Raw genomic sequence first — 10,220 nt, 5'->3', positions numbered from 1 at the left:
TGAGCTAAGCTCAAGCTGACTCATTTTATAAAATAAATGAATTGTTTTAAGGCGATAAGTTATAATGGGATTTGAATTATAAGTTTATTGCTTGCAAGGCAGACATTTGAAAATCTGCACTCTATGGTGTAAAATATATGTATGAAATTAGCAAGGATGGAGGCTCCAATGGCGGAGCCATGTTCCGGGTAGGGTGGACACATCCCCAAAAAACCCTTAAGGGGTAATGGGTCGGGGCGTGAAGTGCGCGCCCACCCTGACCCGGCAACTACGTGCACAGTGCGCACCCTGAACTTGACCTACCTTGGTAATGCATTCTTGGCACTTTTTCCTTTTTCCTCCCTTGTTATGGGAATCCTGAGCATTGAGGTTAGACACGCTTAACTTTACACACTCGATCTCAGTTTCACCATATCCCCATTTGACTGGGTTCGTTCATCTGTATCCTAGGACGTCGACTTGGAATTGGAAGACTAAGGGCACATTTATAACTGGAAAATTAAAATTAGCTGCTGACCCTGAGAAAATACATGAGAATAATTTTCTCAGGCCAAGGGTGGAAGAAAAGCTGCATGGGAAAATTTACTCTCCTGTGAAAGCTATGCATCTTTTTGGGCCCATTTATTTCATGTACTATTCATGGGAAAGTGTTGAACCAGCATTCCTTTCACACCATGCGTGAAACAAACATCCCAACATTATAGTGGGAAAATGTCTTAAAAAAAACATTATAGTGGAAAAATGTCATGCTGACGCAAGTGGGCTCTCCATTTTTTCATCCTTTCTCTCTTTCGTCAAAATCAGTTCGGCCCTCCCTCACATGAAAATTTTCATGGGAAAGCTGAGCTAGCAGGAGATTCCAAAAACTCATGCTTTTTCCCATGAGAATGAAACAAACAGGCCCTTCAAGTCATTTTGTGATGAAAAGCAAATGGCATGCTTGCAAAATCTCTCACCAAAGAAAAAATGACCTACTTTTTTCAGGTGCAAATGTGTTTCATGAGCTTGAAAGTGTGTCTTTTTTTTTTTAGGGAAAGTAAACTATATATTATTTAATCAAAATAAAGAGAAGAGCTCATGGGGATGAGTATCGACCCTCAGCTTTATAAGAAGAGTAGGACAAGAGGCAAAGATGGGCCTAATCCAACCCAAAGTCCTGCCCCGGCCATTTTGTGTCAGCCATGTAAAATACATCGGATAAAATGCGGACCAGCAATGAGGAGACAGGTGTGTTCTCAGCTCGGCATTCAATTAAGTTTGCACAAACCCCCTTTCTATAACAAACAAAATGACCCCAGTTGCATCTGAAATTTTTTAGTTTGGAGTCTTAAGGGTATGTTTGAATCATTGTCTCACGCTCGAAATGAACATAGGGGACGATGATTTTAACAAACGTTGGATGTGGCGGATGCTTGGAACAGTGAAGCAAGTTATATGTTCCTCCCGAACAGGGCATCTCATACTCAGGGGTCCCAAAAAGCACCACATATTTAAGCCTGTGCGTCTCGTATCCCCATGTTTGTCAACATTAATTAGCATTGGAGTTTGATGCGATTGCAAAGACTTAAGTACCCTCTCCTCCATTGGTGCCAAAAAAAATAACGATTCTAAAAAAGGAGTGATTGTAAAGACTTAAGTGCCCCGAAGATGATTATTTAAGACCCAGTCTCTGCACTGTAGGATTATCCGAGAAAAAAATATCTCCTGGAGGAGGCCATGAACATCAACTCTTTCTCTCTCTCTCTCTCTCTCTCTCTCTCTCTCTCTATTCTCTTTCTACTTCTATGCACATTCAGCAGAAGATCCTACATTGCTCCATCAAGCATCGACTGATCTGCACATTGACTGTTGTGGAGCCTGATTTAGAGTTTTTACCCTTACAGGAGGAGGGTTTGGGGGCTCCTCCCAGCATGGGTAGCATCATTCAACTAAATGAGTTGTGGATCCTGATTCAAAGTTTTTGCCCTTACAGAAGAGGGGTCTGGGGGCTCCTCCCAGCGTGGGTAGCATCATTCAACTTGAAGAGTTGTGGAGCCTGATTCAGAGTTTTTACCCTTACAGAAGGGGGGTCTGAGGGCTCCTCTCAGCGTGGGTAGCATCATTCAACTTGATGAGTTGTAGAGCTTGATTCAGAGATTTTGCCCTTATAGAAGGAGGGTTTGAGAGCTCCTCCCAGCGTGGATAGCATTGTTCAACTTGATTCGTTGTGGAGCCTGATTCAGAGTTTTTGCCCTTACAGGAGGGGGGTTTGGGGGCTCCTCCCAGCGTGGGTAGCATCGTTCAACTTGATTCGTTGTGGAGCATGATTTAGAGTTTTTGCCCTTACAGGAGGGGGTCTGAGGGCTCCCCTTCGGCACGGGTCCTGGGGTCTTGTATAATTTTTTTTGGGTCTTGTATAATTTTTTTATTTTCTTTCCCTCTTTTAACTATCGAAAAAGAGCAATAAAGCGTTTTGTTTAATCGTGGGGCTCATGTTTCCTTCGGTTGTTTCTTGCTCGAGGTTTTCGTAACACCCCTTTCCACAATTTTTTTATTTTTCTTTTTCTGTTTCTTTCCCATGATTTTTTCAATGACTCCCATACAGTGATTTTTAGTGTTGTCGAGTCTCCAACGAGCCCCACAGCGATTTATAGTTCCAACAACGGTTTATAGTATTGTCGAGCCTTCATACAACGATTTATAGTGTTTTTGTGTCTTCAACGAGCCCCACAATGATTTATAGTGTTATTCAGCCTTTCAACAGTGATTTATAGTATTGTTGGGCTTTCCTACAATGATTTGTAGTATTTTCGGGTCTCCAACGAGCCCCAGAACGATTTATAGTGTTATTCGACCTTTCAACAGTGATTTGTAGTGTCTTCCGCAAATCATTATAGCGATTTAGAGTGTTTTTGGGTCTCCAACGAGCCCCACAGTGATTTATAGTGTTGTTGGATCTCACTATACCGATTTGTAGTGTCTTCTGCAAATCACTATAGCGATTTGTAGTGTTATTCAGTAAGCAAATCGCTACTCGAATTAGGACAAATTTGTCAGGGTCATATCTCTCTAACCGAAGATCATATTTCAAATCCGTAAAAAGTGGTGCCTTTGTTATTGAGTCTGGTTTATCCCTGTAAATTTTCAGCGATTTCTATTTTCATTTCATTCTCCATTTTAACTAAAAACCAGACCCTTATTATTTTGTGTTATTTGAGTTGCACAACACTATTCTCGCTTGACATTCACATCTTGATTCTGGCATTTTTCTTGTTGGATTTCTCATTGATTTTTTCCAACCTTGCTTGGAACAAACATATGTCTTTCTCACCACGACACCCTATGCATTTTTTGACCAAGAAAACCTTCTCACACTGAAGCCAACTTTTAAGGCATAATCATTGTAAAATTTATATACAGCTTCCTCATTATTAAACTGCATTTCTTCTACCAGAACATAGTCAAGTGTACTTCCTTGTACATTCCCAGTGCCTACACTTTTATAGTGTTGTGCAACTCAAATAACACAGAATAATAAGGGTCTGTGTTTTAGTTAAAATGGGGAATGAAATGACGCTGAAAATTTATAGGAATAAACTAGACTCAATAACGAAGATAGTGTGCAGGTCAGTCGGTGTTTGATGGAGCAATGTAGGATCGTCTGCTGGATGTGCACAGAAGTAGAAAGTGAAGATAGAGAGAGTGAGAGGGTTGATGTTCATGACCTTCTCTAGGAGGAACTCTTTGTCTCCCTTGATTTCTTCTCTAGAGAGAGAGAGAGAGGGTTTTACAGTGTTTTACAGAGAAGGAAGAAGAAGAAGATGACGATGAAAAGTTCAAACAGACATTTTTGATGGCTCAAGTTCATTTTGTCGGATGACCATCAGATCGCCGAATCACCATTGGATCGTCGCCTAAGGTTCGTTTCGATGTGTAGACTTTGAAGAGTCAACATCATCCTCGACTTTCTAGATGAAGGACATGTTTGTCCTTTTTTTGAACCGTTTATTTTCCTTTTTTGAATAAAGGACATTTTTGTCATTTTCTCAAACCATCTTTTTATGGCAAGAATAGCAAGAAAGGGTACTTAAGTCTTTGCAACCGAACCAGACTCCAATGTTGAGTGATGTCAACATACACGGGAGTACGAGCCCCATGTGCTTATATACGTGGTGCTTTTTGGGACCCCCGAACATAGACGTGGGATTCAGTGAATCATCGGGGGTGAACATACACCACCCTCTCTCGGAACAGTGTCTGTCGCATCCTTAAAAAGTTGTTCATTTTGTAACACCCCTCCCCTATTACAAAAAAAACAAGAAGCGAGGAACACGTTTAAAAATTTTGTGGGTAAGGGTCCTCTCTCTCTCTCTCTCTCTCTCTCTCTCTCTCTCTCTCTCTCTCTCTCTCTCTCTCTCTCTCTCAGCCAGGGGTCACTGATGCTGGGGATGAGGCCACCGCCATCGGGGATGAAGTCGTAGGCGAGGTTTATTCTTTTTTTTCTTCTTCTTTTCTTCTTTCTTCTTCTTTTTCTTTTATTTCGGTTTGAATCAAATTTCTTTCTAGGGCATTTTTAGGTTTCCATATGTGAGGGTTTTCTTAGATTAGGGGCTTTTGTTTGATTTTCATAGATTAGGTTTTTGCTTGATTTTATTGATTAGGGTTATCTTCTTGATTATGGTTTCTTCTTCTTCATTCTTTCTTGCATCAAATAAATGACATTTGTTGGACTTGGAACAAAAATAACAGAACAAACATAACCAGTGCTGTGTTGGGTTCTGTTTGTTCATTTCGTCCAATCTTGGACAAGCCATCAAACAAAGCCTTAGAGTCCAGGCTGTCCAAGCTGCACCAGCTTCCTGAAGGACCAGTCAACCTGCATATGATAATTAAGTACACGGTACGGGTGCAAATGGATCTGGTTCTGATTTTAAGTTTGATTTGGACTTGTTGCCTAATATTTGGATTTGAATAAGATCTACCATGATACAGCCCGTGCCCAAGCTGCTTGTACCCTACTACTTTGGCACACATTGCCGGACCCAATGTAATGGATCTAGGTTTATTCAATCTGAACCCGGTCTCAGGTTGGTAATCCTTTTGTTATCCAATTTTACTGACACGGCGGATCTTGGGTACATTGGCTGCTGTGCAGATGTCCCTCACCAATGGATTCACTCATTCAATTTGACAAGGCAGGTGACTACCAAATCCAACAGAATGGACTCGTATCCGACATATGTCTGATCCAAACCCATACTGTTGACATGCCATCGGAAACAATAAATACAAGATGAAACGCAATGGATACTGGGTCAGATACGTACGGGACGATGGCTTGTCCAAACCTGAATATCCATTAATGGACGACTAAATCTGAGTCGGATCCCAAATATGGATCAGTGCTTGGGTGTGATCTCAGGTACTTCTTCAACAAGAATTAAGAAAGACAATAAAGGGAGTCAATGGCATGTGCAGCACGGTATCTTACTATGATCCAAATTTAAAGTTTTACATTAAAATATATAGAAAAGAATAAACACCGCCGGGGTCGCCTGTCTGGCCAGCAGGGTGGTTGTGACGGTGCCGGTGAAGGCGCCGGAGCAAACCATGCTGGCGCACGGGTGTGTCTGTAGCTTTAAGGCAAGGTGGTCGTGGGACCCCACTTGAGGTTTTCCTGGCTTTGGCGAGGGTTCCTCATCATCACAAAAAATAAAAGAATACAGAATGGCATTGGATAGAAATGATTGGAGGAGAAGGATTCGTGTGGAAGACCCAAAATGATTTTCTGTTTTTGGTTCATATCGTGTTGTTGTAGTATATGAACCAGACCCAACTTGTTGGGCCCTGCCACACAGCAATCAGTTCCATAACCTTATCCTAAGCCTGAAGTGGGTCCTAGACCTAGTAATGTCAAGAGAAGTGCTTTTATTTCTAGGGCCCATGTCCGGTAACATTCGATGCAGATGGGACCTCTAACCCGTTTTCAGTTAATGGAGTTCAAAAGGCAATCCAAACAGCTGACGTTCCTTCCAACCAAAGGATAAAAGTTCCAGCCATGGGAAAAAGATTTTTGGTTTGTGATATACAGGGAAAATATTAGCTGCAATTGATTCTACTACACTCTTTAGTAGAGGCCACTTTTTTTTTCCTTTGTTTTTAACTTTTTGCCAATCAAGCCTATTTATATGATCTACATGGTTTGTTTTAGTCTAAAACATGTTTATGGTTATCCAATTACATTAAGTAATTAGAATTTATTTTGTGAGAATGGAGTAATTAGGATTTTTTTAAAGAGAATTAACAATCAGTCTACAATATACCAAAATTTTACAATTGAAAAAATATTGCTTTTACATCTAACCCACTTGCCCAAAGTGTGACTCCTAATAAATGAACTATATCGGACTCATTTATGGGGTTAGATACACAAGGTAAAAGCTTGCACCTATGAGTTCTTATGAGAGAGAGAGAGAGAGAGGGAGAGGGAGAGGGAGAGAGAGAGAGAGATGCAAATGAATAGGATACAGTTCGGATCACATTAGATCTGAACCCAAATCTAAAACACATGCAAAAGATCTGAATCCAAGTTTGGATCCGAATGACCTATTGTTAGGTAGGTAGGGCTCAATGTGGATATGAAATATATGGCAATACTAATCGGAATCCGAGCACATATCTAGCAAAAATGTAGACCTAAATCTTTTGATCTAAATTTAAAAAAAAAAATCCAATTAAGCAAATCTTCATCTGTTTTGAAGGCACAGACTCGAACCTTATTCAAAAAATCCATACCAAATATTCTAATATATTAGATTGCACCCACTGTGAGGCAAGATGGGCCGAGAGAGAGAGAGAGAGAGAGAGAGAGAGCTAACCAAAATAAACCAAGAAGACCAGATGAGCCAATCGAAATAAGAGAAAATAATAAAAATGAAACATGATCAAGAGGGGGAGAGGAGGTTGGTTCTCTCTCTCTCTCTCCGCAGTAAATGCGTGGGGGAACAGTCCCCAGACTCTCCACAGCCCCTCCAGGTCTCCACTCCCCTACCACCAACGCCACCCTCCTCTCTCTCTCTCTCTGGACGCCTTTCTCAATAAAGAGGAATTCAACGCCCCCCATTAATTGCAGTTAGATGCCAACACCAACACTCACCCCCAAGCCCGCCCCTTCCTCTCCCCTCTTCAAACCCCAACCCCCTCCTTTTATTATCCCCCAATCCCATCACACAATGACCCTTCACCCCCCAAACCCTTCCACCCCTCCACAATGTCCTTCTCCCATTCTAACACTGTTGGTGGTGGTGGAAGCGGCGGAACCGCCGGTGGTGGTGGTGGTGGGATGACCTCCTTCCTCCAGCAGAACTTCACCAACCTTGGCCTCGGCTACGCCATCGCCATCGCCCTCGGCTTCCTCGTCCTCCTCTCCACCGTCCTCCTCGCTTCCTACATCTGCTGCCGCGCCCGCCGCTCCTCCGTTCTCCCCTCTTCTTCCTCCTCTAACCCCGCCGCCCGCCACGGCATTGTTCTCCCCAGCATCGTATTCGTTGCCGAGGACGACGAGGAGCGAGGCGGCGGCGGCTCCGGCGCCGCCGGGCTCGATCCCGTCGTGATCGCGACGTACCCGAAATTCGCCTTCTCGAAGGCGAAGGATCGATCGTTCGGTGACGGGGTTTGCTCCATCTGTTTGTGCGATTACAAGGAGGGGGAAATGGTGAGGATGCTGCCGGACTGCAGGCATTTCTTCCATGTCGGGTGCGTGGATTCGTGGCTGAGGCTCAGCGCCTCCTGCCCGGTCTGCCGGACGTCTCCGCTGCCGACGCCGGTCTCGACCCCGCTGTCCGAGCTGGTGCCGCTCTCGCATTATCCGGTGAACGGGCGGAGGTGATCTGGTTTAGGTTTGGGGAAAATATTCGCCTGTGTTTTTCTCTTTGGTGGGTTTAGGAGGAGATTGGGGGGGGGGGATGGGGTTAGGGATTTTTGTTTGTGTACAGGGTGGTTTAGAGCATGAAGATGCGCCTAGGCCTTGTTGGTCTTGCTTAGAACTGGTGAAGCTTCTTGGATGGTAAGAATTATTTGGGAATCTCTCTCTCTCTCTCTCTCTCTCTCTCTCTCTCTCTCTCTCTCTCTGTTATATTTTAGAAGAAAATTGAAGTAGAGAAGAAAAGATTTAGCTTTTTTTTCACAGAAATTGGAATTTAGTACGAGTGAATTAGTGAAATTGGATTATGTGTGGAAAGTTTTGACTTTTTTTCTGTCTTGGGTCAGGTCTTATTGGGTATGATTGAACATGAATGTTCAAAAAAAATCTTATTTGCTGTGTATCATGGCATTTAATGATGCTTTCTTGTGCAAGGAGAGATGGGGATTATCAAAAGATGTTTTACTAGAAATATTCTTGTTATTGCTTCGACTCGTTACCCAAAAAGTGGATCTTTCTCAAATAGCTCTGAATAAATCGAATAACTTTGAGTTTTTTTTCCTGCTGCTTTTGGGTTGATTTTATTATCATGGTTGCACAAAACACACATGGTTTAGTATCATGTTTGTAGTTATGTTGTTTGTGGTATACCATCCTCTGTACTCTTCAAGAATGAGCCGACCATGTCACACGCGAATACTCCATTTTGTCTTTCTTTATTCCCATATGTACTAATTGCATTAGAAACTTTCATAAAAATGGCTGTATCTCCGTATCTGCAGTGGTGTCCATGTGACATGGTAGGCCAGTTTGAATGTATTGAGTGTCTTTTGAAACGGTAAATGAGTATTGGGAAATCAAAGCTACAAGTTGCCGTGCTGTTCCTTAAGGAAACCTCTATTTTCTTATCTACACTTATGCTTGATGTGTTTAATGAGGACACCAAGATGGTTCTACTCCACAGCCCTTCTCTACTCGTCCCAATGGATTAGCATCAGTATTTTCTTTAGCTCTAGTTGCACATCACATCCAGAAGCTTTAGTGGGGACATTGAAAGTGGGAATCCTTATTTATGGGTACCTAAAAAATGATTTGAATGTGGGAATCTAAGGTGGTTGCTCTTCCACCGGCCATTAAGTTTGCGTATGAGAAGAAATTTGGGGTTGGAAGTGAACAAATAGAACATTGAGGCTTTACGGGGCATCATATGGACTGTCAGACATAATAAATTGTCTATGAGAGGAGTTACAGTTGCACTGTTTGATATAAATCTCTTTCTTTTGACTTGTTGCTTCCTGCCTAATTACCTGTTGGTAGTGGTGGAAGTAGTAAAATATTCCAGCTACTTCCTTCCACAACACGTACGGTCAGCATGGGTTCATTTGAAGCAGTCACATGGCTAAAACACCCATAGTTCTAGAAATCATTCAGAAAATCTTGATGTTGGTTTTAGACTTTTGGTTGGCTTCATTTGGTAGGCATCTTATTCTGTAACAGGTCTAATGATGCTGATATGTTCTGTTTTCATTTTGTGTATAGCCATTTATACTATATACAAAATGAGAATAATTTCAGTTTCTGATCCTGAATTTTGTACGTTTTGAAATGGCGAAATAACGTTAGATTGATTAACTGACATTTTCGTAGAATTTAGATTTGTGATGAGAACAAATAATAGAGGGAGAGAAAATCAGGAAAGATATGCATGAATTATGAAGAGAATTGAGATGCTACTGTTTGACATCAAGATCACTCCCTAAAGGAATTTGTTGGTGGTTCCTTTTTTTCCACAATGTCATGGATTGTGTATTTTAAAATGGGATGCCGGGTGATCTTCTGTTTATATGCCACCCATTTGTGTCTCTCCATCTTGATATTCCATTTGTTCTGTCTGGAGATGGTGTGAGATGTTCTTCTATATTCTTCAGCTTTTGGTTAAAACCCCTTTTTAATAACTTCAGGTACCTTTTTTCTCTTTTCCCTAATCAACTTATCCACCATGCTAGTTTCTGGTTCTTATATATCATTATTAACAGTCATTACTTATTACTTTTCACTGTCCATAACTCTTCTATCGAAGAGCAACTCTTATTTTATGTGACATTTTAACAGGGTAAATTTCTCCTTTTGCCAGGGTGGTTAGTGTCCATGTCATTATTATGCTCAACTGTAAAATCTTTTGCTTTGTGTGATTCCTCACGTCTTCTAGGCGTCTGTTCTCATGTTCTCTTCTAACCGACACTCCTGAAGTAGAGTACGGTTTGACTGTCAATAAAGACATGATAACAAATTTCACTATATATATATATATATATATATA

The 10,220-nt window shown here is 41.7% G+C and overlaps 1 pseudogene; it reads left to right on the top strand.

Moving 5' to 3' along the window:
* The first annotated feature begins 7,079 nt into the window (after positions 1-7,079).
* LOC149814349 (RING-H2 finger protein ATL67 pseudogene) lies at positions 7,080-7,912 on the top strand (annotated as a pseudogene).
* The last annotated feature ends 2,308 nt before the right edge of the window (positions 7,913-10,220 follow it).

Source organism: Nuphar pumila, chromosome 15 (genome assembly GCF_984573655.1).
Source record: "Nuphar pumila chromosome 15, dmNupPumi1.hap1.1, whole genome shotgun sequence".
Lineage (NCBI taxonomy): Eukaryota > Viridiplantae > Streptophyta > Magnoliopsida > Nymphaeales > Nymphaeaceae > Nuphar > Nuphar pumila.
This window is presented reverse-complemented; position numbering and strand designations above follow the sequence as displayed.